At 42.4% G+C, this 12,143-nt stretch overlaps 1 long non-coding RNA gene across 1 annotated transcript; it reads right to left on the reverse strand.

Annotated features, from left to right (window-relative positions):
- Positions 1-701: 701 nt before the first annotated feature.
- On the reverse strand, positions 702-11,203 carry LOC135969163 (uncharacterized). The gene is made up of 3 exons (XR_010584233.2): positions 10,972-11,203; positions 2,446-2,608; positions 702-1,380 (listed from the first exon to the last, which is right to left on the reverse strand). It is a non-coding gene; the product is annotated as an uncharacterized lncRNA (long non-coding RNA).
- Positions 11,204-12,143: the final 940 nt, after the last annotated feature.

Consider the following 12,143-nt stretch of genomic DNA (forward strand, 5'->3'; position numbering starts at 1 on the left):
ATAATAAAATTGTGTTGTTCTAAGCCATTCAGTTTGTGGAAATTTGTTACTGCAGCCTGACACTTTGATTTTAACCCAATAAGACCTGTGCCAGACTTCTAACCTCCAGAATTGTCAAGATAATAAAACTGCGTTCTAAGGCATTCAGTTTGTGGCAATTTGTTACAGCAGCAATAAACAACCAATACACATACTTTAAGTGGAGACCAATATTTAATTTTCCGTGCTTTTATAATAATTATAATGACAAGTTAATCATAGTAAATGCAAGTCAGGAAATTTTTTTTTAATGTCTTGAAGTTTAATATCTGGTTCAGAAAAGCATCTTTGTCCTATGAAAGACATGAGCTTAAAAAATTGTCATTCCATGGGAGTATAAATTGATACAACTGTTTGGAAGGCACTTTGGCAGTAGCTAGCAAAATTTTAAATGTGAATACTCTTTGACTCAACAAGGTAATTCTAAGAATTGTGCTACTGATTTTCTTTCATAAATTGATGATAATGTATAGACAAGAATGTTTATTAGATTGTTTGTGATTAAAAATTGCAAATAACTTACATGCTTACCAAAAGGGACTGGTAAAGAATAGTATACAATGGCATTTTGTGTAGAATTAGCTCCATCAATAAGTACTAACATGTCCATAACACATAAGGGAAATAAGCAAGTGGCAGGTAGTGTGTATAGAATAATTTCATTTTCTTTTTTTTTTTTTTTTATTATACTTTAAGTTCTAGGGTACATGTGCATAACGTGCAGGTTTGTTACATATGTATACTTGTGCCATGTTGGTGTGCTGCACCCATCAACTCGTCAGCACCCATCAACTCGTCATTTACATCAGGTATAACTCCCAATGCAATCCCTCCCCCCTCCCCCCAATAATTTCATTTTCATAAAAGGAAATGTGTATGTATATGTGTTTATATAACACAAAAGCATTCTAAACAAAGGTATAGTAAATAGGAAAAAATTCACTCACTTTTTACTGTCTGCATGTCAGTAATAGTTATGGCTACTAATATTTTTGTTTTGAGAACGAGTCTCACTCTGTTGCTCAGGCTGGAGTGCAGTGGCATGATATCGGCTCACAGCAACCTCTGCCTCCCAGGTTCAAGCAGTTCTCATGCCTCAGCCTCCCAAGTAGCTGGGACTACAGGCGTGCGCTACCACACCCAGCTAATTTATGTTGTTTTAATAGAGACGGGGTTTCACCATGTTGGCCAGGCTGGTCTCGAACTCCTGACCTCAAGTGATCCATTCCCCCTCCGCCTCCGAAAGTGCTGGGATTACAGGCATGAGTCACTGTGGCCAGCCATTATGGTTACTAATACTTTTGCAGTTGGAATATATCAGCTTCATCATAAAATGAAAACCTGAAGAAATAAAAAAAATGTTTTGTGATAACCCTTAGGTGATTTGATACTCCCACATGTGATTAGCAATTTGGCGTGCCTCTAATTCCTAACTGGATTACTAAGTTTTTAAGTGACTGAAAAAAAGCAAGAAATGGCTTCTAATTCAGGACAGTACAAACCAAATAAGGAACAAACAAGGGGAACAGCCCACAAGGCCACTAGGGGTTCAGAGGATGAAAAGACTGCTATGGGCTCTCAAAGGTGCCGTCAGAGTCATTGGTGGCACCCATGAATTAGGACATGGAACAACTTCACTTTGACTAGACTTGGGGACCGCTTGAGGTTACGCAGTGGCTGTAAGAATGCACCTCACAGGACCGGGCACAGTGGCTCACGCCTGTAATCCCAGCACTTTGGGAGGCCAAGGCAGGCAGATCATGAGGTCAAGAGATCTAGACCATCCTGGCCAACATGGTGAAACCCCGTCTCTACTAAAAATACAAAAATTAGCTGGGCATGGTGGTCCATGCCTGTAGTCCTAGCTACTTGGAAGGCTGAGGCAGGAGAATCTCTTCAATCTGGGGAAAGGAGGTTGTAGTGAGCCGAGATTGCACCACTGCACTCCAGCCTGGCGACAGAGTGAGACTCCGTCTCAAAAGAAAAAACAAAAATGCACCTCACAGACTTGCAATGACAGAGAGCATAATTGAACAAGGGCCCCCAATGCTATAGTCTGAAATCCGTTGCCATGTTTGCACTAAAGCCACACCTCCCATGAGTTACTCCCAGCCAGTGACAGCAAGGATACTAAGGCTGACACTTTCCTCAGATACACAGGACTCCTTTGTGAGCTGACTTTGGCTCGAGGCTCCCCCTAGTCCTTGCTGAAACTTCCTTAGGCTTCATGGTAGTCTAGGATGTTTCCTAGTCTTGACCTTCTGTCTCTCTCTCCACTTTGGGTTAGTCTTGCGTCACGATCTGACAACTTGCCCAGCCTCTATCTGACTTTCTCCCCATTTTGTATAACAGCCTTTATCTGGCTCCCTCTTTATCTGGCATGTCCTCTAATAAAATAGTACCTACCTTATGAGTTTATCTTATCACTTTATAGATGAGGACATTGAGGCTACAGTTCTGGAGGTCGAAAGTCCAAAATGGATGTCAGTGAACTAAAATCAGGGTGTTGGCAGGACTGGTTCCTTCTGGTGGCTCCATTCCCTTGCCTTTTCCAGCTTCTGGAGGCTGCCTGCAAAACCAGCAATCACATCACTCTGACCTCGGCTTTTGTCATCATGTCTCCTTTTCTGACTCTGATCTTGTAAAAACCTTGTGATTATAACAGGCCCAACTAGATTCAGAAAAATCTCCCCATTTCAAAATCCTTAACGTAATCACACCTGCAAAGTGCCTTTCACCCTGTCTCAAAAAAAACCAAAAAACAAACAAACAAAAAATAGTGTATTCGACTCATGGTTCTGCAGGGCTGTACAAGAAGCAGAGTGCTGTCATCTGCATCTGGTGAGAGCCTCAAGCTGCTGGCACTCATGGTGGAAGGGGAAGGGGAGCTGGCAGAAATCACACAGTGAGAGAGAAGGTAAGAGACGGGAGGGAGGTGCCAAGCTCTTTTTAACAATTATCTCTCAAGGGAGCTAATAGAGTGAGAGCTCACTCACTCCCCACTCCACATGGGGAGGGCATTACTCTATTCATGAGGGATGCATCTCCCATTACCCCAACACCTACCATTAGGCCCATTTCTCTCTCTCTTTTTTTTTTTTTTTTTTTTTGAGATGGAGTCTCGCTCTGTTGCCAGGCTGGAGTGCAGTGGCCGGATCACAGCTCGCTGCAACCTCTGCCTCCTGGGTTCAAGTGATCCTCCTGCCTCAGCCTCCCAAGTAGCTGGGATTACAGGTGCCCGCCACCACACCCGGCTAATTTTTCTATTTTTAGTAGAGACGGGGTTTCACCATGTTGGCCAGGCTGTTCTCGAACTCCTGACCTCAAGTGATCCACCTGCCTCAGCCCCTCAAAGTGCTGGGATTGGCCAGGCGCGGTGGCTCAAGCCTGTAATCCCAGCACTTTGGGAGGCCGAGATGGGCGGATCACGAGGTCAGGAGATCGAGACCATCCTGGCTAACACGGTGAAACCCCGTCTCTACTAAGAAATACAAAAAATAGCCGGGCGAGGTGGCAGCGCCTGTAGTCCCAGCTACTCGGGAGGCTGAGGCCGGAGAATGGCGTGAACCCGGGAGGCGGAGCTTGCAGTGAGCTGAGATCCAGCCACTGCACTCCAGCCTGGGCTACAGAGCGAGACTCCGTCTCAAAAAAAAAAAAAAAAAAAAAAAAGTGCTGGGATTACGGGCGTGAGCCACCACACCCAGCCAGGAAAAGGTATTTTATATTTATATCATTGCTGTGCTGTTTATTCATTTGTATAAATTTAAGTTCCCATCTGGTATTATTTTCCTTCAGCATGAATAACTTCTTTGAACATTTCTTGTGGTTCATGTTTGCTGGCAACAAATTCTCTCAGCTATTTATCTGGAAAAGTCTTTATTTCACCTTCATATTTTACCTGTATTTTCTTTGTGTACAGAATTCTAGGTTGAAATTTTTTTTCAGTGTTTTAAATATGTCATTTCATATTCTTCTGGTTTGCATAATTTCTGATGAGAAGTCTGCAGTTTATTTTCTATTTCTCTCTCTTTTTGCTCCTCTGCAAAGCCATTTCCTCTTGCTATTTTTAATATTTTCTCATTATCATTGTTTTATAGGAATTTGATTATGATTTTCCTTGGTATGATTTCCTTAATGTTTATTCTATTTGGGACCATTGAGCTTCTCATAGCTGCATATCTGTATGTTTATAATTTTCATCCAGTTTAAAAAAATGTTTTTGAGAAAGAGTCTCACTCTGTCACCCAGTCTAAAGTACAGTGACATGGTCTTGGCTCACTGCAACCTCCGCCTCCCTGGTTCAAGTGATTCTCGTGCCTCTCAGCCTCCCGAGTAGCTGGGATTACAAGTGCATGCCACCATGCCCAGCTAATTTTTGTATTTTTTGTAGAGACACGGTTTTGTCAAAACTCTCGACCTCAAGTGATCCGCCCACCTCGGCTTCTCAAAGTGCTGGGATTATAGGTGTGAGCCACTGTGCCTTGCCCAGTTTTTAAAATTTTGACCATTATTTCTTCAAATATTTTTTTCTGCTACTACCCTTTCTCTCCTCTCCTGAAAGTCAATTTTGAGTATGCTAGATTGCTTGATATTGTCTCACAGGTCAGTGAGGTTGTTTTCCTTTCTTCTTTTTCTTCGGTCTTTTTCTCTGTGTCTGCTGCATTTTGGATAGTTTTTATTGTTATGTCTTCAAGTTCACTAATTTTTCTTCTGCAGCATCTAATCTACTATTAATCTCATCTTTGCTGACTTCAATTACACATCTGTTAGATCATTAATATTGTTTCTCCCAGGCCACTGAGGCTCTGTTCATTTTTAGCCTCTTTTTTCTCCTTATACTTCAGTTTAGACAGACTCTATTGCTATTTTTTAGAATTCATTGACCTTTTCTTGTGTAGGTTCTAATCTATTGGTAAGTCCATCCAGTGAATATTTCATTTCAAATACTATATTTTTTGGCTCCAGAAGTTCCATTTGGCTCTTTTTTAAAAGAATTGTGGTACAATATACAGAACATAATATTTACTATTTTTACCATTTTTAAGTGTCCAGTTCAGTGGCATTAAGTATGTTCACATTCTTGTGCAACCATCACTGCCATCCATCTCTAGAACTTTTTCATATTCCCAAATTGAAACTCTGTACCCGTTAAATAAAAACACCCAATTTCTCCCTCCCTCCCAGCCCCTGGCAACCACCAGTTTACTTTCTGTCTCTGTGAATTTGACTATTCTAACTGCTTTATATAAGTGGAATCATATAATATTTGTCGTTTGGTTCTTTTTAAAAAGTCTTCTGGCTGGGTGTGGTGGCTCACACCTGTAATCCCAGCACTCTGTGAGACTGAGGCAGGTGGATCACTCGAGGCCAGGAGTTTAAGACCAGCCTGGCGAACATGGCGAAATCTCATCTCTACTAAAAATACAAAAATTACCCGGGTGTGGTGGCGCACGTCTGTAATCCCAGCTACTCGGGAGGCTGAGGAAAGAGAATTGCTTGAACCTGGGAAGTGGAGGTTGCAGTGAGCCAAGGTCACGCCACTGCACTCCAGCCTGGGTGACACAGTAAGACTCTGTCTCTAAATAAATAAATAAATAAGTAAGTAAAACTTAAAAGTCTTTTATTTTTCTCCTCTTTATGTTATGTTTTCCTCTAAGTATATAAACATACTTATAATAGCTGTTTAAAGTCCTTGTCTGCTAATTCCCTAATCTCTGTCACCTCTGGGTCTATTTCTATTGGCTAATTTTTCTCCTGATATGGGTCACATTTTTATGCCTTTTAGCAAGTTTAGTAATTTTGACTGGATGCTGAACATTATGAATGTTACATTGTTGAGGTCTGGATTTTATTATATTCTTTAAGGCATGCTGAGTTTTGTTTTGACACACAATTAAGTTCCATACAGTTCAGGCTGATCTTTTCATGGCTTATTTTTTAGCTCTCTTACGGCAGGTCTAGAATAGCCTTTCATCTAGGGCTAGTTTAGACCTATTATTGAGGCTTAAACTTTCTGGGGTCTACTGAATACCCTGGTGTTTCTCCACTCTGAGTGGTCAGAAGTCAAACATCTCCCAGTCCTATGAAAACTCTGAGAATTTTTCAGCTAACAGCTCCTTGGTGGTACTCCTTTATGTGGTAGTTATCCTTTGCCTAATCTTGTGGGGTCTTACCTATTATGTATGCATTAATTTATAGTCAGCCAAAGGAAGTCAGCTGATCATTTTAGCTTTCTCTGCATAGCTCACTCTTCTCTGGTAGTCTTCTCCCCAAATTCCAGCTATCTCAGCTTTCCTGAACTCCAATCTTCATCTCTTCAACTCATCAAGACTTCTGTGCTGTGCTTGGATTTCCCCTCTCACACTGCGTTCTGGAAAGTGCCCCCAGTGAGTAGGTATCTCTTCACTTGGTTACTTTCTTTCAGATATTGCAATTCCATGCTGCCTAGTGTTCAATGTCTAGAAAAAGTTGTTTCATGTATTTTGTCCAGTTTCTAGTTGTTTACATTAGAAAGGCAAGTCTTGTACTTGTTGCTCCATCATGGTTGACAGAGGAATTTACCCTATCTTTTTTATATAATGCTGGCAATTTAGTTCCTTTTATACGCTCCCTTCATGTGAGTTTAAAAAAAAAACAAAAAACAAAAAACTTTAGGACAGGCACAGTGGCTCACACCTGTAATCCCAAACTTTGGGAGGCCAAGGTGGGTGGATCATTTGAGGTCAGGAGTTCAAGACCAACCTGGCCAACATGGTGAAACCCCGTCTCCACTAAAAATACAAAAATTAGCTGGGCGGTAGTGGCATGTGCCTGTAATCCCAGCTACTCAGGAGGCTGAAGCAGGAGAATTGCTTGAGCCTGGGAGGCAGAGGTTGTGGTGAGCTGAGATCGCGCCACTACACTGCAATCTGGGTGACAGAGCGAGACCCTGTCTCAAAACCAAACAAACAAACAAAAAAACTTTAGACAAAAGAAATGTAACAGAGTTTAGCTGGGCAAAGAACAATTCACAAATCAATCAGCTCCCAGAACCAGAATAGGTTCAGTGTGACTCTGGGGCTACCACATTGTCAGATAATATTTATGAACAGAAAAAGGAAAGCAATGTACAGAAAATGGAAGTAAGGTACAGAAGCAGCTGGATTGATTGCAGCTCAGTGTTTGCCTTGTTTAAATACTGTTTGAACAGTTGGCTGCCTGTGATTGGCTGAAGCTCTGTGATTGGCACAGAGTAGGTTATAGTATATTTATACATCCAGTGAGGCTACAGTTCACTATGTATGGAGAAATGTTTAGGCTGAACTTAAAATATGTTAGGAGGCAGCTTTAAACTTAATTCAACATGTTTTTATGGCTGGGCACAGTGGCTCATGCCTGTAATCCCAGCACTTTGGGAGGCCAAGGTGGGCGGATCACCTGAGGTCAGGAGTTTGAGACCAGCCTGGCCAACATGGTGAAACCCTGTCTCTACTAAAAATGCAAAAATTATCAAGGTATGGTGGTGCGTGCCTGTAATCCCAGCTACTCGGGAGGCTGAGGCAGGAGAATTACTTGAACCTGGGAGGTGGAGGTTGTAGTGTGCTGAGATTGCACCACTGCACTCCAGCCTGGATGATAGGGTGAGACTCAGTCTCAAACACAAACAAACAAACAAACAAACAAAAAAGACATGTTTTTACAACCAATTCATCACCAATTTTTGCCTTATTATTGCCTACATATCTCCACCATCAATTTCTTCTCTCCAATACCATTGCTACTTCTTCAGTTGAGGCAATCTGCAGTTTGTAGTGTGGAGTGCTTCAGAGTTTTCTTTCTTTATTTTCTGAGACAGAGTCTCGCTCTGTTACCCAGTCTGGAGTGCAGTGGTGCAATCTTGGCTCACTGCAACCTCTGCCTCCTGAGTTCAAGCAATTATCCTGCCTCAGCCTCCCAAGTAGCTGGGATTACAGGCGCCCACCACCACACCCAGCTAATTTTTGTATTTATAGTAGAGATGGGGTTTCACCATGTTGGCCAAGCTGGTCTTGAACTCCTGACCTCGTGATCCATCCACCTCAGCCTCCCAAAGTGCTGGGATTACAGGTGTGAGCCACTGCACCTGGCCTCAGAGTTTTAATAAAAGCTTCATTTTTTTCTAACATTGTGTCCCTCTGTACCATCTGCCACACAATACTCAGAATATTTGTAAAATACAAATATGACCCTATTGTTCTTCAGCTTATGAAACTGCCTTTGCAAAAATTTTAACAATGAGAAAATTATGTCAGTGAAAGACATCTGACCTAACCAACTCCATCTTGCCTTTAACCTCCAAACTGCCCTTGGTCACTCCTGGGCATGGGCCAAGCTAACTTTGGGAGAAATTTATAGTTTAAATGATAATAGCCCTCCCAAAACTAAACTGCCTTTATAAAGCTTAAAGGCCACAAGTTTAGGATTATGAAAGGGGCCTGAATTCTGCTAAGATGTAGGTATAGTTAAACTATTACCAGCCATTGTTCTGGAGCTCACAAGATTTGTATCTCCCCCAATTACTCCTATAAATAACATCACTATTATAGAAGCTAAGATTGGCCTTTTGAGACATCCTTTCCTACCTTTGCATTTCTGACAAACAGATGACTCCACTCAGACCCAAGACTCAAGACTCAACTGGTCCTGTGGCCCCCACCCAGAAGCAGACTCAGTGCACAAGGACCATTTTCCATACCTCTATGATTGCACCTCCAACCAATCAGCAGTACCCATTCCCTAACCCCCTGCCTGCCAAACTATCTTTAAAAAACCCTAGCCTCTGAATGTTCAGAGAGGCTGATTTAAGTAATAATAAAACCCTAGTCGAGGTGGAGGTTGCAGTGAACCAAGATTGCACCACTGTACTCCAGCCTGGGCAACAAAATGAGACTCTGTCTCAAAAAAACAACAACAACAACAACAAAAAAACCCAAAAACACACACACACACACACACACAAAACCTGGTCTTCTGTTTAGCCAACTCTACATGTATGAAACTCTTTCTCTATTGCAGGTCCCCTGTCTTGATAAATTGGCTCTATCTGGGCAGTGGGCAAGATTAACCTGTTGGTGGTTACACATAAACCTTACAGTGGCTTCTCACTGCCTATGATAAAGTCCATTCTCTTTAGCTTAGTTTATGAGGTCGTTCCTTTAGGATCCCAAACTAGATATGGACATCTCTTCCTGCCCCACCCTTCTTCCCTTTACCCTCCAACAACACTAAACTGCTGGTAGTTCCATAAACGCTGTGTCAATTCAAGGGCTCTGAAAAGCAGAGGCAATGACAGATGTAGATGCACATGAGGTTTATTCAGGGAAACACCTCAGAAGGATAAAGGGCAGAGGGAGTGGGAACAGACAGACAGAGCCTTCAAACTGTGATAGAGTTCTAACACCTATGAAAGAAGAAAAGGATAGAAGGAAGAACTGGACAGGAGGAGCTTAGGTTGCAGTGCAGCTCTCTGAGAAAGTCTTGGTCAGGCAGGTTGAGAACCCCAGGGTAAACACTGACCACTAGGGAATCCCTCATCAGCAAGAAATGGCTCAATTCTAGAACTCCTGTCAGAGGCATCCTAACCAGAGTGACTGCATCTTGAAAACAAGTGGGATAAAGTCAAACCTGCTGGGTTACATTCCCAGGGAATTGGACTCTCTTGGTCACAAGATGTTTATGGTCAGTGACGCTGACTAAGTAAAGAACCAGAACTTATGCAAATGTCCAAATATATTAAGAACAAAAAGCAGCCTGGCAGGCGCAGCGGCTCATGCCTGTAATCCCAGCACTCTGGGGAGCCGACCAGGTGGATCACCTGAGGTCAGGAGTTCGAGACCATCCAGGCCAACATGGTGAAACCCTGTCTCTACTAAAAATAGAAAAATTAGCCAGGTGTGGTGGCGGGCACCTGTAATCCCAGCTACTCGGGAGGCTGAGGCAGGAGGATCGCTTGAACCCGGGAGGCAGAGGTTGTAGCGAGCTGTGATCCGGCCACTGCACTCCAGCCTGGGCAACAGAGTGAGACTCCATCTCAAAAAAAAGAACAAAAAGCATTCTTAGTTTAAGAATAGGTTTTGTTTTGAAGATAATAGTACACTTGTAAATTCTTGTTGAAATCAATAGTAACATAGGAAAATAACAATACTGATAGCCTAACACAAGCTGATCACAAGCTTTTGTGATCACAAGCTTTTTTGTACACTATTCTTAACAGCCTATATAAGCAAGCACTATGCTTAAGATCGGGGAGTTTCTCCTCTTGCTTTCTGAGGATGCCCTACTCTGTAACAGCGTAATCTCTGATAAACTATCTTAACTTCACTATACTCTGCGACTCACCCTGAATTCTTTCCTGTGTGAGATCCAAGACCTCTTGGGGTCTGGGGCAAGACCCCTTTTCCAGTGACACTCCTGCCATGCTAGATCATTGGCGGGAGTAAAGCAGAAAAAAATTTGGCCTCAGCATGAATGCAATGGCAGATCCTGAAAGTGAGGTATCTGGAAGCTGTTGACCAACTACAATTCCTATAGCAGGTTTTCTGGAAGGGAGATCTTAGAAGCAAGTTCACCTCCGTGGCTGCCTAGTGTGATTTTTCCCACTTCTTTGTCTTTGCTAACACAGTTTCTGCTATTTGAGGTGCCTGACCTCCCCATCTATTTCCCCCAGGACATGCATACTTACCTTTCAGGACTGACTTAGCCATCAGTCTTTCAAGAAGCCTTCCCTGACTGTCTATCCCAGCCCCCATTAGATGTCCCACCTTATACATAGTTTTATCATAGCACTTAGCATTCATGTTGTAATTGTCCTTCACGTGTTTTGTCCCTTGCCCTTTATGGTGAGAAACCATTTCTTTCTATCTCCAGTACCTCATTCAGTGCCTGAAACATGGTAGGGGCCAGATTGTACTTTACCTTAACATTGTTGCACTTCATCAGCGTTGCTCCACAAATGCCAGAAAGTACGTGTGCAAATGAAATTATTCTCTATCAATAGGCTATAGAGGTCACAGTCCTTAATGCAGTCCTTTATTCGTACAATTTCCATTTTGTATTATATTTGTTCCTGTGAGAATCCATTGATAATCTCTGACAAACTGATTTACATTACAGTAAGTGGCACCCCCACTCTGGCATTATTTGCATTTAAAAAAGTGAAGTCTGAAAGGGGGAATTCCTTTTGCCAAAGAGGAATTTCAAGCATCTGTTGCTGGCCAGTGAGGTGAATTTTTTTGAAGGGGCCAGAGGCTGTTTCAGGGAGCAACTACCAAATCATCCCATAGAAGGAGGTGATTTTATTTTGGTCATAACTAGTGACAAGAGCTATCTTGAAGACTTCAGCAAAGTCCCTAAGGAGGCCTGAATTTGGAAAGGCAATGGGAGTGACCGCACTAGCATTTAAAGAGACATTTTTCGTTTTCCGTTTTCCATAGCTAAATGCTCTGGTTGAATCTCTGCCCCTTCCCCCCATGTTTTTGTGTGAGAGAAATTCTGCTTCTGCCAGCAGTGCCTGGGATTCTGTCCAAACAGCGTGCTGTCAGCAGCATCAGCCAGCAGGAACGCATAATCCTCCCACCCTTTGGTTTTAGTGGGTGATGTTAACTAAGAAAATACTGCAGACTTTTCTTGTTCTCATGGTGTAACTCGCTCACTTCAGACCTGCCCCTTTCTCCAGTAGTTGCCCCCTATACTTGAGGAATTTTTTTTTTTTTTTTTTTTTTTTTGCAATACAATAGCCAATTCAGGAAACTAGTCAGCATCTCCCAGGACAAAAGGCAGCTTTTCAGACTGCAATGTCACTTTCTTTCATTACTGTCATTCCTTGGGTCAAAGGGGCACAATGACCTCAAGCTTTTAACATTTCTGAAATCGAATTGTTACAGGAAAGGGGTCCTGATCCAGACCCCAAGAGAGGGTTCTCGAATCTCATGCAAGAAAGAATTCAGAGTGAGTCCATACAGTAAAGTGAAAGCGAGTTTATTAAGAAAGTAGAGGAATAAAAGAATGGCTACTCCATAGAGCAGCCACAAGGGCTGCTGGTTGCCCATTTTTTATGGTTATTTCTTGATATATGCTAAACAAGGGGT

This window comes from Macaca fascicularis, chromosome X, assembly GCF_037993035.2.
Source record: "Macaca fascicularis isolate 582-1 chromosome X, T2T-MFA8v1.1".
Classification (NCBI taxonomy): Eukaryota; Metazoa; Chordata; class Mammalia; order Primates; family Cercopithecidae; genus Macaca; species Macaca fascicularis.